The sequence below is a fragment of the Somniosus microcephalus genome, chromosome 2 (assembly GCF_052327205.1).
Source record: "Somniosus microcephalus isolate GS21.2 chromosome 2, FLI_Smic_1.0, whole genome shotgun sequence".
NCBI classification, from domain to species: Eukaryota; Metazoa; Chordata; class Chondrichthyes; order Squaliformes; family Somniosidae; genus Somniosus; species Somniosus microcephalus.
Genome location: NC_140988.1, coordinates 128,161,121 through 128,182,659, shown reverse-complemented (window position 1 = coordinate 128,182,659; position 21,539 = coordinate 128,161,121).

Sequence of the window (21,539 nt, the reverse complement as noted above, 5' to 3'; positions counted from 1 at the left end):
AAGATATGTGGCCCTCCGGTTTGATCATGGAAAGGTTAGGTTTGTTCACATTGATCATATCTTACCTACAGATGTGGAAGGAGTTGAAAGCTGGGATGATTCAATTTATTCTGATGAGTCAGATAGTCTTGTTACAAGTGGAGTACCAGTAGCAAATCCTACATCAGATATACAGGATACTTTTTTTTATCTGGCACTGACGAGACCGGCGTGTTGCCGGTTTATCAAAATTTCTGGATGACGGAGAGGGTTATCTACCGAGGCTATTTTTAACAAAGAAAAATTAAAAAATCAAGAAATGTGCAGTATACAGTAATTGGGTACTCACCTACAGAATGTTGTGTTAAATGGATGGTGGAAGATGCTTGATTAAGTCTAGTACTGCCAGTTGAGGGTAATCCATAACTCTTTAATTACTTAACAGTAAAACAAAACTTATAAACGACTGTACAGTACTGTAGTTGACTGTACACTTATTCCAAGTCAGCTGGTTCATCAGGAATATCCATGTCAGCTGGGTCATCAGGACCATTCACTTCAACAGATTCTTCACTGCTTCAACTCTTTTGGAAGCTTTCCTAAACATGTCCCGGATGTCTGCTTGCTTAGAGGACTCTTGGCTTTTTTGTAGAGAGGTGGAATGCAGAATATGGAGGTGCATAACTTCTTGGGCAGAATAGCAAGGATGCCTTTCAGCAAATTTGAGGAATGAAGCTCCTTCTGCAGCTTTAGCCCAAGAAATCGTCTTCTCTTCAGAAATCTCATCCTCTTCACTTTCCATCTCACTTTCCTTTTCTTTCTTTGGATTCAAAACATTCTCAATTATTTCATCATCACTTAGCATATGCACAACAGCAACTTCTCTATCTGCATCAACCCACTGCTCAATATCACTTTCACTGAGGTGACGTAGAGGGTTTGCTGGGTCTACATTTTTCACCATGCCAGCCATTTCCATTACTGTACTCCTCTTGGGACGAAGATTGAACCCATGAAATTCCTCCTCTGAAGAAGAACCTTCAGCAAACATTACAGAAGGCCACAATTTGCGCCAGGCTTGTCTCAAAGTGTGACCTTTCACCAAGTTCCAGGAAAATGCAGCATTAAAGATGGCGGCCTAGAAATTGAGTTGGCGCCGCGCCAGGGCTTTAGCGCCGGAAATTTAGCGCCGGCGCTAAGTCCCCCTGCGCGCGCCAAAAATTCAGTAGCGCCGCGCCCAGACGGCTGCCGGCGCTACTGGAGGGTGTCAGCGCCTCGCAATGGGCGCTGACTGCCGCATTGCGGCGCTAATCCGCCGCTGCGGCACCCGATGCGGTGCGGCAGGCTGGGGAAGTGCAGGCCTCCTCCTTCCGTTAAGGAGGAGCTGCCTGCACCCGACCGCTGGCCGTTGATCTGTGGAGAAAAATGAGCCCGGCACCTCGGAGAAGTGCCGGGCTCGCGGCCCACACGCATCTGTGCCGCGGGGGGGTGTTGGAGGAGTCCGGGGAGGGAGGTGCGGGCAGGCGGCCGCCGGGAAAGCGGCCGGACGCCGCGCGAACTTAATGCACCGGCGCTAAGACCCGTAGCGAACTTTTGAAAAATCGTTGGTTGCGGCTGCCACGGGCGAGGCGGCCGCAACTCAATTTCGGCGTTCGGGCGCGTTGCCACGGCAACCGGGACGCTGCGCACACCGATGACGTCATCGGTGCCGGCGCAGCGCAACCGGCTAACGCTGATGGCAGCGCCCAAGTGAATTTCTCAATCGGCTGTACTTGCGGCACTAGGCCCTCTAGCGCCTCAAAATGGACGCTAACCCCACTCAATTTCTAGGCCGGCATCTTTAAGATTGTATTCCTTCTGAAATGCGTGAATATTGTCATCTTGGTTTATCAGTTTACATAGGAAGTCTTTCTTGTAATGACACTTGAGATTTTGGATAATGCCCTGGTCCATGGGTTGTATGAGAGAAGTTACATTTGGTGGCAAATAAATGGTGAAAATATTTCCCGAAACCAACTCGGATTCATGCGGATGGGCTCTACAATTATCAAGCAATAAAATGCATTTGCTATCTTCAGGTTTCCCTATTCTATGGAAATGTTCCCTCACAGGTAGAACAAAAATATGATGGAACCAATTCGAAAAGATTTCCTTATCCCTCCAAGCATTTCTTTGAGCTTTGTACTCAACAGGTAAGTGCCTCAAATGCTTAAATGCACGGGGATTTTTATACTTCCCAATGACAAGGAGTTTAACCTGGTGTGATCCAGCAGCGTTCGCACATGTTAGCACGGTTACACGATCTTTATTTTTCTTGTAACCTGAAGCATTAGCCTCACTAGCCCCAGCAAGCGTTGATTCTGGCAAAAACCTCCAAAATAAGCCAGTTTCATCGGCATTGTATAGCTGTGCTGGCGACAAATCATGTTGCTGCACAATCCGATTGAAATAATCGCAGTATTCTTCTGCGGTGTCGTGATCAGCTGATTTCTTCTCCCCGGAAATATCAAGTCGTTGTTTCCCGTGCCGTAATTTGAAGCACGTTAGCCATCCCTTGCAGAAAGCACACTTGTCAGTGAGCTCCATCTTTACGTAGAACTCCTTTGCTTTCTCGATTAGCATGGGTCTGGAAAGTGGAACACCCTCTGAACGCTTAAGAATAAACCACTCATAAAGCACGGTATCCAGCTCTTCAAGCTTAGGCTTATGAAGCGTACGCCGTTTCTCTACACCCTTAGATGTCTCCAAGCTTGAATAAAACTTGAGCAGCTTATCCTTCTGCGATTTGATGTCGTAGATTGTTGATGAACCGATTTTGAATTAATTCATAATGTTGATATGCTTGTCTCCCCTTTCTAGTCGCTGGCATATGTCAATTTTCTGTTTTAAAGTTAACACCACTCTCTTCCTTTTGCTTGGCCCAACTTTTGGGATTTCCATAATGCAGTGCAATGACTACCAGGAGCGTGGGAGACACACAGTACCCCTGTAAAATGGCGGATCAGAAGAGACTACCGGCAGCGCGGGAGAGTCAGACTCCTGTTACAGGGGTTTTGAGGTGTTCCGACTCCCGACAACGCCAAGAAGCCAAGTACTGGCAATTTGGAGAACTACCCCTACTGGCTAACTCTTCCACTGCGGGAGATTCGGACTCGGCAACATTGCCGGTTATTGAGGTGTTGTTTTCGGAGCGAGCATTTTGCCAGTTAATAGAGAATTCCGGATATTTAGGTGCCGTTTAAACGAGAGTTTCCTGTACCAGAAACAAGTCCAAGACAAAGTCAGAATTTAAGTCTGAGCCCGAGATCACCAACAACGATGAGTCAGCCTACAGGGAGGAGGTCCAGCATCTCGTGAAGTGGTGCGCCGATAACAACCTGGCCCTTAACACCAAGAAGACAAAAGAAATCATTGTGGACTTCAGGAAGTCCAAAGGCGGAAGTCACACCCCCACCCACATCAATGGGGCTGTGGTGGAAAGGGTGGACAGCTTTAAGTTTCTCGGAGTCCACATCACGGAAGACCTCTCCTGGTCCCTCAACACCTCCTCTCTGGTGAAGAAGGCCCAGCAGCGCCTATATTTCCTAAGGAGGCTGAAGGGATGTAATCTGTCACCCCTGATCCTCTCTAACTTTTACCGCTGCACTATAGAGAGCATCCTGACAAACTGTATCACAGTATGGTATGGCAGGTGTAGCTACTATGACCGGAAAGCCCTGCAGCAGGTAGTCAAAACTGCCCAACGCATTACCGGCACCCGGCTACCGACCATAGAGCACATATACCAGAAACGCTGTCTACGGAGGTCACGGTCCATCATCAAAGACCCTACCCACCCCAGCCACAGTCTGTTCGCCCTCCTGCCATCTGGGAGACGCTACAGATGCATTCGCACCCGTACGACCAGATTTAGGAACAGCTTCTTTCCCAGGGCTGTCATCCTACTGAACTCCACAAATAAACACTAAAGCCTGCACATCTGCCAATGCACTTTATTATGGTTATATTTATGTTAATATACTACAAGCCAAATGTATGTTGAATGTTTAAATGTCTTAATCCAAATGTACACTCTCGGGAGCCGCAAGCCTACATTTCGTTGTACTGCACTTGTGCACTAACAATGACAATAAAAGTTGATTTGATTTGATTTGATTTGAGTCAGGCAGACAAACAGTCTGAAAGTGTAGAGTCCAAATGTAGATCAAGATCAGCCCTTGGAGAAAAATTCTCCGCAGTCTCAGCCTAGAATGAGTCAAAGTCCTACAACAAGATCAGAAAGTTCTGTTCAAGAAAGAAGGTATCCTCTTCGAAACAGAAAACCAGTGGTTAAATTTAATCTGTAAATATGGAAATTAAGTTCATATCTTTTGTTTGTGTTACAGAATTCTATAGTAGAATTTGGAAACATAAAATGGGTTCCATTTGAGAAATGTATACCAAGAGTTGTGTATACCATGCAAGTCATGTACAATGATTATTTGCTATGATTAACTTCTTCAATAAGGGGGGACAAGTGTAATAGAGCCACCTGGTGGACTACTGATGTATATAATAATAAAGCCATGCGCCATACATATATACCGTATCTATATCTAAAACAGCCATGTTGTGCTATTGTATATATATGCTGTGTCTCAAGATATGGGGTGGGGGAGGTGGGTGGGAGGGAGAAGCAGGTGTGGGGTGGGGAGAGAAAGGGGTGTAGGGGGGAAGAGGATGTGGAGGGAAGAAGGGGGCATTTGGGGAGAAGGGGGTGTGGTGGGGGTGGGGATGGGGGTTCATCTCACATGGTTGCCATTAGCAACCCTCAAAGTTCACTAAGACTCGGCCCCTCAACACAAACAGGAATAAATATCTAACTTTACTGTGCCTGGCGTCAGGCCTCACTCACCCTCTGACAGATCTTTGATGCACTTGAAGGTGATCTCAAACTGAAATGGGTTGAAAAACGGCGACGGGTTGTCCAGCAGCACCACGTTGTTCACCTGCATATTCGCCATGGCTCCTACGAGTTAATTTTGTATTTCTTTTACCCTCAGACCCACCCGTGCCAATTTAAAACAGAGACCAAGGCCCCAGACTGGCTTGACAGAGTGTGACAGGCCCCAAGACTTTGTTTTTCCACTGAAGTTCCAGCCCATCCTCCTCCTCCAACAGCTGCTCTTGATTGGTTCGCAGAGCGCCCACAAGCAACGCGCGCCTCTACCACCACCACCGAAGGCCCGGGGAGCCCAGGCCCAGCTGCCGACCTCCCCGCAGGGCGCCACCCACAGGCAGCAGCAGTGAGGTGGGTCCAGCCAAAGTCACCTGCTAAAACTAGTCGATCTCCCGAGGCATGGAGCCTTGAAATCTTCTCACAGACCCCTTGAAAACTTCTCAAATATCCCTTGAAATCTTCTCGCGGACCCCTAGCTGGCTGCAGACCTCTGCTTGAGAACCCATGTCCTATATTAAAACAGTGACTACACTTCTAAAGTACTTCATTGGTTGTAAAGCAATTTGGAACATCCTGAGGCCATGAAAGGCGCTATATAAATGATAGTTCTTCCTTACTTTTTCCCTCACCCCCAGTTCACGCTGGTAACCTCTCCTTTCCCTCATTTATGCTGATATTTCAGTCTTCCTCCCCGCCAAAGTCGGCATTCTTCTCCCTCTCCCCCAGAGTTCAAGCTGACACTTTGCTCCTCCTCCCCTCAATTTGTATTGGCATCTGAATACCCTCTCCCCTGCACTCAGGTTGGAGCACCTTTCCCCCTGCCCCTCACAGTTGTGCTGCCAGTCTTCTTCCATTCCCTTCCCGCTTCCATCTGCAAGAAGAATTAATTCTATTTGCTTGCATCGAGGGTAAGCACTGATTTAGACTGATTAGGCCAAATAGCCTATTTTCATGTTGTAACTTCTATGCAATCTGTGTACTTCCAATTTCACACTAACACTCCTCTCCCCTCACCCTAGTTCAAACTAATACTCTTCTCCACCTCACACTAGTTCACACTAACACTCTTCTCCCCCTCACACTAGTTCACACCAACACTCTTCTCCCTCTCACCCTAGTTCACTCTAACACAATTTTCCCCCTCACTCTTGTTCATACTTACACACTTTTCCCCTCACCTTATTTCAAACTAACACACTTCTCCCCCTCGCCCTTGTTCACTCTAACACACTTCTCCCTCTCACACTAGTTCACACTAACACACTTCTCCCCCTCACCCTTGTTCACTCTAACACAATTCTCCCCCTCACACTAGTTCACACTAAAACACTTCTGCCTCTCACCCTAGTTCACACTAACACACTTCTGCCTCTCACCCTAGTTCACACTAACACACTTCTGCCTCTCACCCTAGTTCACACTAACACTCTTCTCCCCCTCATACTAGTTCACATTAACACACTTCTCCCCCTCGCCCTAGTTCACACTAACACACTTCTGCCTCTCACTCTAGTTCACACGAACACACTTCTCCCCCTCACCCTAGTTCACACTAACACACTTCTGCCTCTCACTCTAGTTCACACAAACACACTTCTCCCCCTCACCCTAGTTCACACTAACACACTTCTGCCTCTCACTCTAGTTCACACTAACACACTTCTCCCCCTCACCCTAGTTCACACTAACACACTTCTGCCTCTCACTCTAGTTCACACTAACACACTTCTCCCCCTCACCCTAGTTCACACGAACACACTTCTGCCTCTCACTCTAGTTCACACTAACACTCTTCTCCCCCTCACACTAGTTCACACTAACACTCTTCTCCCTCTCACCCTACTTCACACTAACACACTTCTGCCTCTCACTCTAGTTCACACTAACACACTTCTGCCGCTCACCCTAGTTAACACTAACACACTTCTGCCTCTCACTCTAGTTCACACTAACACACTTCTCCCTCTCACCCTAGTTCACACTAACACTCTTCTGCCTCTCACCCTAGTTCACACTAACACACTTCTGCCTCTCACTCTAGTTCACACTAACACACTTCTGCCTCTCACTCTAGTTCACACTAACACTCTTCTCCCCCTCACCCTAGTTCACACTAACACTCTTCTCCCCCTCACACGAGTTCACACTAACACACTTCTCCCTCTCACCCTAGTTCACACTAACACACTTCTCCCCCTCACCTTGGTTCACACTAACACTCTTCTCCCTCTCACCCTAGTTCACACTAACACACTTCTCCCCCTCACACTAGTTCACACTAACACTCTTTTCCCTCTCACCCTAGTTCACACTAATTCAACTCTCCCCCTCACCTAGTTCACACTAACACACTTCTCCCCCTCACACTAGTTCACACTAACACACTTCTCCCTCTCACCCTAGTTCACACTAACACACTTCTCCACCTCACCTAGTTCACACTAACACACTTCTCCCCCTCACCTTATTTCACACTAAAACACTTCTCCCCCTCACACTAGTTCACACTAACACACTTCTCCCCCTCACCCTCGTTCACACTAACACTCTTCTCCCCCTCACCCTTGTTCACAGTTGCACACTTTTCCCCCTCACACATAGTTCACACTAACACTCCTCTCCCCCTCACCCTAGTTCACACTAACACACTTCTCCCCCTCACACTAGTTCACACTAACACTCGTCTCCCCCTCACCCTAGGTCACACTAACACACTTTTCCCCCTCACCTTATTTCACACTAACACACTTCTCCCCCTCACTCTAGTTCACACTAACACACTTCTCCCCCTCACACCTAGTTCACACTAACACACTTCTCCCCCTCCCCCTCATTCACACTCACACACTTCTCCCCCTCACCCTAGTTCATACTAACACACTTCACCCCCGCTCCCTAGTTCACACTAACACTCTTCTCCCCGTCACACTAGTTCACACTAACACACTTCTCCCCCTCACACTCGTTCACACTAACACACTTCTCCCCCTCACACTAGTTCACACTAACAAACTTCTCCCCCTCACACTAGTTCACACTAACACACTTCTCCCCCTCACCCTAGTTCACACTAACACACTTCTCCCCCTCACCCTCGTTCACACTAACACTCTTCTCCCCCTCACCGTCGTTCACACTAACACACTTCTCCCCCTCACCCTAGTTCACACTAACACACTTCTCCCCCTCACCCTAGTTCACACTAACACACTTCTCCCCCTCACCCTAGTTCACACTAACACACTTCTCCCCCTCACCCTAGTTCACAATACACACTTCTCCCCCTCACACTAGTTCACACTAACACACTTCTCCCCCTCACACTTGTTCACACTAACACTCTTCTCCCCCTCACCCTAGTTCACACTAACACACTTCTCCCCCTCACCTAGTTCACACTAACACACTTCTCCCCCTCACTCTAGTTCACACTTACACACTTTTCCCCCTCACCTTATTTCACACGAACACACTTCTCCCCCTCACCCTAGTTCACACTAACACACTTCTGCCTCTCACTCTAGTTCACACTAACACACTTCTCCCCCTCACCCTCGTTCACACTAACACTCTTCTCCCCCTCACCCTAGCTCACACTAACACACTTCTCCCCCTCAAACTCGTTCACACTAACACTCTTCTCTCCCTCACCCTCTTTCACACGAACACACTTCTCCCCCTCATCCTCGTTCACACTAAAACACGTCTCCCCCTCACCCTAGTTCACACTAACACACTTCTCCCCCTCACCCTAGTTCACACTAACACTCTTCTCCCCCTCACCCTAGTTCACACTAACACTCTTCTCCCCCTCACCTAGTTCACACTAACACACTTCTCCCCCTCAATCTAGTTCACACTTACACACTTCTCCCCCTCACCCTAGTTCACACTAACACACTTCTCCCCCTCACCCTAGTTCACACTATCACACTTCTCCCAATCACCTAGTTCAAACTAACAGGCTTCTCCCCCTCACACTAGTTCACACTTACACACTTTTCCCCCTCACGTTATTTCACACTAATACACTTCTCCCCCTCACACTAGTTCACACTAACACACTTCTCCCCCTCACACTAGTTCACACTAGCACACTTCTCCCCCTCAAACTAGTTCACACTAACACTCGCCTCCCCCTCACACTAGTTCACACTAACACTCGTCTCCCCCTCACCCTAGGTCACACTAACACACTTTACCCCCTCACCTTATTTCACACTAACACACTTCTCCCCCTCACACTCGTTCACACTAACACACTTCTCCCCCTCACCCTAGTTCACACTTAGACACTTCTCCCCCTCACCCTAGTTCACACTAACACACTTCTGCCTCTCACTCTAGTTCACACTAACACACTTCTCCCCCTCACCCTAGTTCACACTAACACACTTCTGCCTCTCACTCTAGTTCACACTAACACTCTTCTCCCCCTCACACTAGGTCACACTAACACTCTTCTCCCTCTCACCCTAGTTCACACTAACACACTTCGGCCTCTCACTCTAGTTCACACGAACACACTTCTGCCGCTCACCCTAGTTCACACTAACACACTTCTGCCTCTCACTCTAGTTCACACTAACACACTTCTGCCGCTCACACTAGTTCACACTAACACTCTTCTCCCTCTCACACAAGTTCACACTAACACACTTCTCCCTCTCACACTAGTTCACACTAACACTCTTCTCCCTCTCACCCTAGTTCACACTAACACACTTCTCCCCCTCACCCTAGTTCACACTAACACACTTCTCCCCCTCACCCTAGTTCACACTAACACACTTCTCCCCCTCACCCTAGTTCACACAAACATTCTTCTCCCTCTCACCCTAGTTCACACTAACACTCTTCTCCCCCTCACCCTAGTTCACACTAACATACTTCTCCCCCTCACCCTAGTTCACACTAACACTCTTCTCCCTCTCACCCTAGTTCACACTTACACTCTTCTCCCCCTCACCCTAGTTCACACTAACACACTTCTCCCCCTCAGCTTGGTTCACACTAACACTCTTCTCCCTCTCACCCTAGTTCACACTAACACACTTCTCCCCCTCACACTAGTTCACACTAACACTCTTTTCCCTCTCACCCTAGTTCACACTAACTCAACTCTCCCCCTCACCTAGTTCACACTAACACACTTCTCCCCCTCACACTAGTTCACACTAACACACTTCTCCCTCTCACCCTAGTTCACACAAACACACTTCTCCATCTCACCTAGTTCACACTAACACACTTCTCCCCCTCACCTTATTTCACACTAAAACACTTCTCCCCCTCACACTAGTTCACACTAACACTCTTCTCCCCCTCACCCTAGTTCACACTAACACACTTCTCCCCCTCACCCTCGTTCACACTAACACTCTTCACCCCCTCACCCTAGCTCACACTAACACACTTCTCCCCCTCAAACTCGTTCACACTAACACTCTTCTCTCCCTCACCCTCTTTCACACGAACACACTTCTCCCCCTCATCCTCGTTCACACTAAAACACGTCTCCCCCTCACCCTAGTTCACACTAACACACTTCTCCCCCTCACCCTAGTTCACACTAACACTCTTCTCCCCCTCACCCTAGTTCACACTAACACTCTTCTCCCCCTCACCTAGTTCACACTAACACACTTCTCCCCCTCAATCTAGTTCACACTTACACACTTCTCCCCCTCACCCTAGTTCACACTAACACTCTTCTCCCCCTCACCCTAGTTCACACTAACACTCTTCTCCCCCTCACACGAGTTCACACTAACACACTTCTCCCTCTCACCCTAGTTCACACTAACACACTTCTCCCCCTCACCTTGGTTCACACTAACACTCTTCTCCCTCTCACCCTAGTTCACACTAACACACTTCTCCCCCTCACACTAGTTCACACTAACACTCTTTTCCCTCTCACCCTAGTTCACACTAATTCAACTCTCCCCCTCACCTAGTTCACACTAACACACTTCTCCCCCTCACACTAGTTCACACTAACACACTTCTCCCTCTCACCCTAGTTCACACTAACACACTTCTCCACCTCACCTAGTTCACACTAACACACTTCTCCCCCTCACCTTATTTCACACTAAAACACTTCTCCCCCTCACACTAGTTCACACTAACACTCTTCTCCCCCTCACCCTAGTTCACACTAACACACTTCTCCCCCTCACCCTAGTTCACACTAACACACTTCTCCCCCTCACCCTCGTTCACACTAACACTCTTCTCCCCCTCACCCTTGTTCACAGTTACACACTTTTCCCCCTCACACATAGTTCACACTAACACTCCTCTCCCCCTCACCCTAGTTCACACTAACACACTTCTCCCCCTCACACTAGTTCACACTAACACTCGTCTCCCCCTCACCCTAGGTCACACTAACACACTTTTCCCCCTCACCTTATTTCACACTAACACACTTCTCCCCCTCACTCTAGTTCACACTAACACACTTCTCCCCCTCACACCTAGTTCACACTAACACACTTCTCCCCCTCCCCCTCATTCACACTCACACACTTCTCCCCCTCACCCTAGTTCATACTAACACACTTCACCCCCGCTCCCTAGTTCACACTAACACTCTTCTCCCCGTCACACTAGTTCACACTAACACACTTCTCCCCCTCACACTCGTTCACACTAACACACTTCTCCCCCTCACCCTAGTTCACACTTACACACTTCTCCCCCTCACACTAGTTCACACTAACAAACTTCTCCCCCTCACACTAGTTCACACTAACACACTTCTCCCCCTCACCCTAGTTCACACTAACATACTTCTCCCCCTCACCCTCGTTCACACTAACACTCTTCTCCCCCTCACCCTAGTTCACACTAACACACTTCTCCCCCTCACCCTCGTTCACACTAACGCTCTTCTCCCCCTCACCCTAGTTCACACTTACACACTTTTCCCCCTCACCCTAGTTCACACTAACACACTTCTCCCCCTCACCCTCGTTCACACTAACACTCTTCTCCCCCTCACCGTCGTTCACACTAACACACTTCTCCCCCTCACCCTAGTTCATACTAACACACTTCACCCCCGCTCCCTAGTTCACACTAACACTCTTCTCCCCGTCACACTAGTTCACACTAACACACTTCTCCCCCTCACACTCGTTCACACTAACACACTTCTCCCCCTCACCCTAGTTCACACTTACACACTTCTCCCCCTCACACTAGTTCACACTAACAAACTTCTCCCCCTCACACTAGTTCACACTAACACACTTCTCCCCCTCACCCTAGTTCACACTAACATACTTCTCCCCCTCACCCTCGTTCACACTAACACTCTTCTCCCCCTCACCCTAGTTCACACTAACACACTTCTCCCCCTCACCCTCGTTCACACTAACGCTCTTCTCCCCCTCACCCTAGTTCACACTTACACACTTTTCCCCCTCACCCTAGTTCACACTAACACACTTCTCCCCCTCACCCTCGTTCACACTAACACTCTTCTCCCCCTCACCGTCGTTCACACTAACACACTTCTCCCCCTCACCCTAGTTCACACTAACACACTTCTCCCCCTCACCCTAGTTCACACTAACACACTTCTCCCCCTCACCCTAGTTCACACTAACACACTTCTCCCCCTCACCCTAGTTCACAATACACACTTCTCCCCCTCACACTAGTTCACACTAACACACTTCTCCCCCTCACACTTGTTCACACTAACACTCTTCTCCCCCTCACCCTAGTTCACACTAACACACTTCTCCCCCTCACCCTAGTTCACACTAACACACTTCTCCCCCTCACCCTAGTTCACACTAACACACTTCTCCCCCTCACCCTAGTTCACAATACACACTTCTCCCCCTCACACTAGTTCACACTAACACACTTCTCCCCCTCACACTTGTTCACACTAACACTCTTCTCCCCCTCACCCTAGTTCACACTAACACACTTCTCCCCCTCACCTAGTTCACACTAACACACTTCTCCCCCTCACTCTAGTTCACACTAACACACTTCTCCCCCTCACCCTCGTTCACACTAACACACTTCTCCCCCTCACCCTCGTTCACACTAACACTCTTCTCCCCCTCACCCTAGCTCACACTAACACACTTCTCCCCCTCAAACTCGTTCACACTAACACTCTTCTCTCCCTCACCCTCTTTCACACGAACACACTTCTCCCCCTCATCCTCGTTCACACTAAAACACGTCTCCCCCTCACCCTAGTTCACACTAACACACTTCTCCCCCTCACCCTAGTTCACACTAACACTCTTCTCCCCCTCACCCTAGTTCACACTAACACTCTTCTCCCCCTCACCTAGTTCACACTAACACACTTCTCCCCCTCACCCTAGTTCACACTAACACACTTCTCCCCCTCACCCTAGTTCACACTATCACACTTCTCCCAATCACCTAGTTCAAACTAACAGGCTTCTCCCCCTCACACTAGTTCACACTTACACACTTTTCCCCCTCACGTTATTTCACACTAATACACTTCTCCCCCTCACACTAGTTCACACTAACACACTTCTCCCCCTCACACTAGTTCACACTAGCACACTTCTCCCCCTCAAACTAGTTCACACTAACACTCGCCTCCCCCTCACACTAGTTCACACTAACACTCGTCTCCCCCTCACCCTAGGTCACACTAACACACTTTACCCCCTCACCTTATTTCACACTAACACACTTCTCCCCCTCACAGTCGTTCACACTAACACACTTCTCCCCCTCACCCTAGTTCACACTTACACACTTCTCCCCCTCACCCTAGTTCACACTAACACACTTCTGCCTCTCACTCTAGTTCACACTAACACACTTCTCCCCCTCACCCTAGTTCACACTAACACACTTCTGCCTCTCACTCTAGTTCACACTAACACTCTTCTCCCCCTCACACAAGGTCACACTAACACTCTTCTCCCTCTCACCCTAGTTCACACTAACACACTTCGGCCTCTCACTCTAGTTCACACGAACACACTTCTGCCGCTCACCCTAGTTCACACTAACACACTTCTGCCTCTCACTCTAGTTCACACTAACACACTTCTGCCGCTCACACTAGTTCACACTAACACTCTTCTCCCTCTCACACAAGTTCACACTAACACACTTCTCCCTCTCACACTAGTTCACACTAACACTCTTCTCCCTCTCACCCTAGTTCACACTAACACACTTCTCCCCCTCACCCTAGTTCACACTAACACACTTCTCCCCCTCACCCTAGTTCACACTAACACACTTCTCCCCCTCACCCTAGTTCACACAAACACTCTTCTCCCTCTCACCCTAGTTCACACTAACACTCTTCTCCCCCTCACCCTAGTTCACACTAACATACTTCTCCCCCTCACCCTAGTTCACACTAACACTCTTCTCCCTCTCACCCTAGTTCACACTTACACTCTTCTCCCCCTCACCCTAGTTCACACTAACACACTTCTCCCCCTCAGCTTGGTTCACACTAACACTCTTCTCCCTCTCACCCTAGTTCACACTAACACACTTCTCCCCCTCACACTAGTTCACACTAACACTCTTTTCCCTCTCACCCTAGTTCACACTAACTCAACTCTCCCCCTCACCTAGTTCACACTAACACACTTCTCCCCCTCACACTAGTTCACACTAACACACTTCTCCCTCTCACCCTAGTTCACACAAACACACTTCTCCATCTCACCTAGTTCACACTAACACACTTCTCCCCCTCACCTTATTTCACACTAAAACACTTCTCCCCCTCACACTAGTTCACACTAACACTCTTCTCCCCCTCACCCTAGTTCACACTAACACACTTCTCCCCCTCACCCTCGTTCACACTAACACTCTTCACCCCCTCACCCTAGCTCACACTAACACACTTCTCCCCCTCAAACTCGTTCACACTAACACTCTTCTCTCCCTCACCCTCTTTCACACGAACACACTTCTCCCCCTCATCCTCGTTCACACTAAAACACGTCTCCCCCTCACCCTAGTTCACACTAACACACTTCTCCCCCTCACCCTAGTTCACACTAACACTCTTCTCCCCCTCACCCTAGTTCACACTAACACTCTTCTCCCCCTCACCTAGTTCACACTAACACACTTCTCCCCCTCAATCTAGTTCACACTTACACACTTCTCCCCCTCACCCTAGTTCACACTAACACTCTTCTCCCCCTCACCCTAGTTCACACTAACACTCTTCTCCCCCTCACACGAGTTCACACTAACACACTTCTCCCTCTCACCCTAGTTCACACTAACACACTTCTCCCCCTCACCTTGGTTCACACTAACACTCTTCTCCCTCTCACCCTAGTTCACACTAACACACTTCTCCCCCTCACACTAGTTCACACTAACACTCTTTTCCCTCTCACCCTAGTTCACACTAATTCAACTCTCCCCCTCACCTAGTTCACACTAACACACTTCTCCCCCTCACACTAGTTCACACTAACACACTTCTCCCTCTCACCCTAGTTCACACTAACACACTTCTCCACCTCACCTAGTTCACACTAACACACTTCTCCCCCTCACCTTATTTCACACTAAAACACTTCTCCCCCTCACACTAGTTCACACTAACACTCTTCTCCCCCTCACCCTAGTTCACACTAACACACTTCTCCCCCTCACCCTAGTTCACACTAACACACTTCTCCCCCTCACCCTCGTTCACACTAACACTCTTCTCCCCCTCACCCTTGTTCACAGTTACACACTTTTCCCCCTCACACATAGTTCACACTAACACTCCTCTCCCCCTCACCCTAGTTCACACTAACACACTTCTCCCCCTCACACTAGTTCACACTAACACTCGTCTCCCCCTCACCCTAGGTCACACTAACACACTTTTCCCCCTCACCTTATTTCACACTAACACACTTCTCCCCCTCACTCTAGTTCACACTAACACACTTCTCCCCCTCACACCTAGTTCACACTAACACACTTCTCCCCCTCCCCCTCATTCACACTCACACACTTCTCCCCCTCACCCTAGTTCATACTAACACACTTCACCCCCGCTCCCTAGTTCACACTAACACTCTTCTCCCCGTCACACTAGTTCACACTAACACACTTCTCCCCCTCACACTCGTTCACACTAACACACTTCTCCCCCTCACCCTAGTTCACACTAACAAACTTCTCCCCCTCACACTAGTTCACACTAACACACTTCTCCCCCTCACCCTAGTTCACACTAACATACTTCTCCCCCTCACCCTCGTTCACACTAACACTCTTCTCCCCCTCACCCTAGTTCACACTAACACACTTCTCCCCCTCACCCTCGTTCACACTAACGCTCTTCTCCCCCTCACCCTAGTTCACACTTACACACTTTTCCCCCTCACCCTAGTTCACACTAACACACTTCTCCCCCTCACCCTCGTTCACACTAACACTCTTCTCCCCCTCACCGTCGTTCACACTAACACACTTCTCCCCCTCACCCTAGTTCACACTAACACACTTCTCCCCCTCACCCTAGTTCACACTAACACACTTCTCCCCCTCACCCTAGTTCACACTAACACACTTCTCCCCCTCACCCTAGTTCACAATACACACTGCTCCCCCTCACACTAGTTCACACTAACACACTTCTCCCCCTCACACTTGTTCACACTAACACTCTTCTCCCCCTCACCCTAGTTCACACTAACACACTTCTCCCCCTCACCTAGTTCACACTAACACACTTCTCCCCCTCACTCTAGTTCACACTTACACACTTTTCCCCCTCACCTTATTTCACACGAACACACTTCTCCCCCTCACCCTAGTTCACACTAACACACTTCTGCCTCTCACTCTAGTTCACACTAACACACTTCTCCCCCTCACCCTCGTTCACACTAACACTCTTCTCCCCCTCACCCTAGCTCACACTAACACACTTCTCCCCCTCAAACTCGTTCACACTAACACTCTTCTCTCCCTCACCCTCTTTCACACGAACACACTTCTCCCCCTCATCCTCGTTCACACTAAAACACGTCTCCCCCTCACCCTAGTTCACACTAACACACTTCTCCCCCTCACCCTAGTTCACACTAACACTCTTCTCCCCCTCACCCTAGTTCACACTAACACTCTTCTCCCCCTCACCTAGTTCACACTAACACACTTCTCCCCCTCAATCTAGTTCACACTTACACACTTCTCCCCCTCACCCTAGTTCACACTAACACACTTCTCCCCCTCACCCTAGTTCACACTATCACACTTCTCCCAATCACCTAGTTCAAACTAACAGGCTTCTCCCCCTCACACTAGTTCACACTTACACACTTTTCCCCCTCACGTTATTTCACACTAATACACTTCTCCCCCTCACACTAGTTCACACTAACACACTTCTCCCCCTCACACTAGTTCACACTAGCACACTTCTCCCCCTCAAACTAGTTCACACTAACACTCGCCTCCCCCTCACACTAGTTCACACTAACACTCGTCTCCCCCTCACCCTAGGTCACACTAACACACTTTACCCCCTCACCTTATTTCACACTAACACACTTCTCCCCCTCACACTCGTTCACACTAACACACTTCTCCCCCTCACCCTAGTTCACACTTACACACTTCTCCCCCTCACCCTAGTTCACACTAACACACTTCTGCCTCTCACTCTAGTTCACACTAACACACTTCTCCCCCTCACCCTAGTTCACACTAACACACTTCTGCCTCTCACTCTAGTTCACACTAACACTCTTCTCCCCCTCACACTAGGTCACACTAACACTCTTCTCCCTCTCACCCTAGTTCACACTAACACACTTCGGCCTCTCACTCTAGTTCACACGAACACACTTCTGCCGCTCACCCTAGTTCACACTAACACACTTCTGCCTCTCACTCTAGTTCACACTAACACACTTCTGCCGCTCACACTAGTTCACACTAACACTCTTCTCCCTCTCACACAAGTTCACACTAACACACTTCTCCCTCTCACACTAGTTCACACTAACACTCTTGTCCCTCTCACCCTAGTTCACACTAACACTCTTCTCCCCCTCACCTTCTTTCACACTAACACTCTTCTCCCCCTCACCCTAGTTCACACTAACACACTTCTCCCTCTCACACGAGTTCACACGAACAGACTTCTACCCCTCACACTAGTTCACACTTACACACTTTTCCCCCTCACCTTATTTCACACTAACACACTTCTCCCCCTCACACTAGTTCACACTAACACACTTCTCCCCCTCACACTAGTTCACACAAACACACTTCTCCCCCTCACACTAGTTCACACTAACACTCGTCTCCCCCACCCTAGTTCACACTAACACACTTCTCCCCCTCACCTAGTTCACACTAACACACTTCTCCCCCTCACTCTAGTTCACACTTACACACTTTTCCCCCTCACCTTATTTCACACTAACACACTTCTCCTGCTCACCCGAGTTCACACTAACACACTTCTCCCCCTCACACCTAGTTCACACTAACACACTTCTACACCTCCCCCTCATTCACACTCACACACTTCTCCCCCTCACACTAGTTCACACTAACACACTTCTCCCCCTCACACTCGTTCACACTAACACAGTTCTCCCCCTCACCCTAGTTCACACTTACACACTTCTCCCCCGCACACTAGTTCACACTAACAAACTTCTGCCCCTCACCCTAGTTCACACTAACACACTTCTCCCCCTCACCCTAGTTCACACTAACACACTTGTCCCCCTCACCCTCGTTCACACTAACACTCTTCTCCCCCTCACCCTAGTTCACACTAACACACTTCTCCCCCCACCCTCGTTCACACTAACACTCTTCTCGCCCTCATCCTAGTTCACACTTACACACTTTTCCCCCTCACCCTAGTTCACACTAACACACTTCTCCCCCTCACCCTAGTTCACACTAACACACTTCTCCCCCTCATTCACCCTAACAGACTTCTCCCCCTCATCCTAGTTCACACTCACACACTTTTCCCCCTCACCCTAGTTCACACTTACACACTTCTCCCCCTCAACCTCGTTCATACTAACACTCTTCTCCCCCTCACCCTCGTTCACACTAACACACTTCTCCCCCTCACCTAATTCACACTAACACACTTCTCCCCCTCACTCTAGTTCACACTTACACACTTCTCCCCCTCACCCTAGTTCACACTAACAAACTTCTCCCCCTCACCCTAGTTCACACTAATACTCTTCTCCCCCTCACACTAGTTCACACTAACACACTTCTCCCCCTCACCCTAGTTCACACTAACACACTTCTCCCCCTCACCTTATTTCACACTAACACACTTCTCCCCCTCACTCTAGTTCACACTTACACACTTTTCCCCCTCACCTTATTTCACACTAACACACTTCTCCCCCTCACCCTAGTACACACTAACACACTTCTCCCCCTCACCCTAGTTCACACTAACACACTTCTCCCCCTCACCCTAGTTCACACTAACACACTTCTCCCCCTCACCCTAGTTCACACTAACACACTTCTCCCCCTCACCCTAGTTCACACTAACACACTTCTCCCCCTCACACTAGTTCACACTAACACACTTCTCCCCCTCACACTAGTTCACACTAACACACTTACCCCTCTCACCCTCGTTCACACTAACACTCTTCACCCGCTCTCCCTAGTTCACACTAACACACTTCTCACCCTCACACTAGTTCACACTAACACTCTTCACCCGCTCTCCCTAGTTCACACTAACACACTTCTCCCCCTCACACTAGTTCACACTAACACACTTCTCCCCCTCACCCTCGTTCACACTCACACACTTCTCCCCCTCACCCTAGTTCACACTAACACACTTCTCCCTCTCACACTTGTTCACACTAACACACTTCTCCCCATCACCCTGGTTCACACTAACACTCTTTACCCCCTCTCCCTAGTTCACACTAACACTCTTCTCCCCCTCACCCTAGTTCACACTAACACTCTTCACCCCCTCTCCCTAGTTCACACTAACACTCATCTCCCCCTCACCCTAGTTCACACTAACACACTTCTCCCCCTCACCCTGGTTCACACTAACACACTTCTCCCCCTCACCCTAGTTCACACTAACACTCTTCTCCCCCTCACCCTCATTCACACTAACACTCTTCACCCCCTCTCCCTAGTTCACACTAACACTCATCTCCCCCTCACCCTAGCTCACACTAACACACTTCTCCCCCTCACCCTCGTTCACACTAACACACTTCTCCCCCTCACCCTAGTTCACACTAACACTCTTCACCCCCTCTCCCTAGTTCACACTAACACTCTTCACCCCCTCTCCCTCGTTCACACTAACACTCGTCTCCCCCTCACCCTAGTTCACACTATCACACTTCTCCCCCTCACCCTAGTTCACACTAACACACTTCTCCCACTCACACTCGTTCACACTAACACACTTCTCCCCCTCACCCTAGTTCACACTTACACACTTCTCCCCCGCACACTAGTTCACACTAACACTCTTCTCCCCCTCACCCTAGTTCACACTAACGCACTTCTCCCCCTCACTCTAGTTCACACTTACACACTTCTCCCGCTCACCCTAGCTCACACTAACACACTTCTCCCCCTCACCCTAGTTCACACTAACACTCTTCTCCCCCTCACCCTAGTTCACACTAACACACCTCCCCCCTCACACTAGTTCACACTAACACACTTCTCCCCCTTACTCTAGTTCACACTTACACACTTTCCCCCCTCACCTTATTTCACACTAACACACTTCTCCCCCTCACCTAGTTCACACTAACACACTTCTCCCCCTCACTCTAGTTCACACTTACACACTTTTCCCCCTCACCTTATTTCACACTAACACACTTCTCCCCCTCACCCTAGTTCACACTAACACACTTCTCCCCCTCACCCTAGTTCACACTAACACACTTCTCCCCCTCACCCTAGTTCACACTAACACACTTCTCCCCCTCACACTAGTTCACACCAACACACTTCTCCCCCTCACCCTAGTTCACACTAACACTCTTCTCCCCCTCACCCTAGTTCACACTAACACACTTCTCCCCCTCACTCTAGTTCACACTTACACACTTCTCCCCCTCACCTTATTTCACACTAACACACTTCTCCCCCTCACCCTAGTTCACACTAACACACTTCTCCCTCTCACACTGGTTCACACTAACACTCTTCTCCCCCTCTCCCTAGTTCACACTAACACACTTCTCCTCCTCACCCTCGTTCACACTAACACACTTCTCACCCTCACCCTCGTTCACACTAACACACTTCTCCCCCTCACCTTATTTCACACTAACACACTTCTCCCCCTCACCATAGTTCACACTAACACACTTCTCCCCCTCACCCTCGTTCACACTAACACACTTTTCCCCCTCACACCTAGTTCACTCTAACACACTTCTCCCCCTCACCCTAGTTCACACTAACACTCGTCTCCCCCTCACCTTATTTCACACTAACACACTTCTCTCCCTCACCATAGTTCACATTAACACACTTCTGCCTCTCACCCTAGTTCACACTAACACTCTTCTCCCCCTCACACTAGTTCACACTAACACTCTTCTCCCTC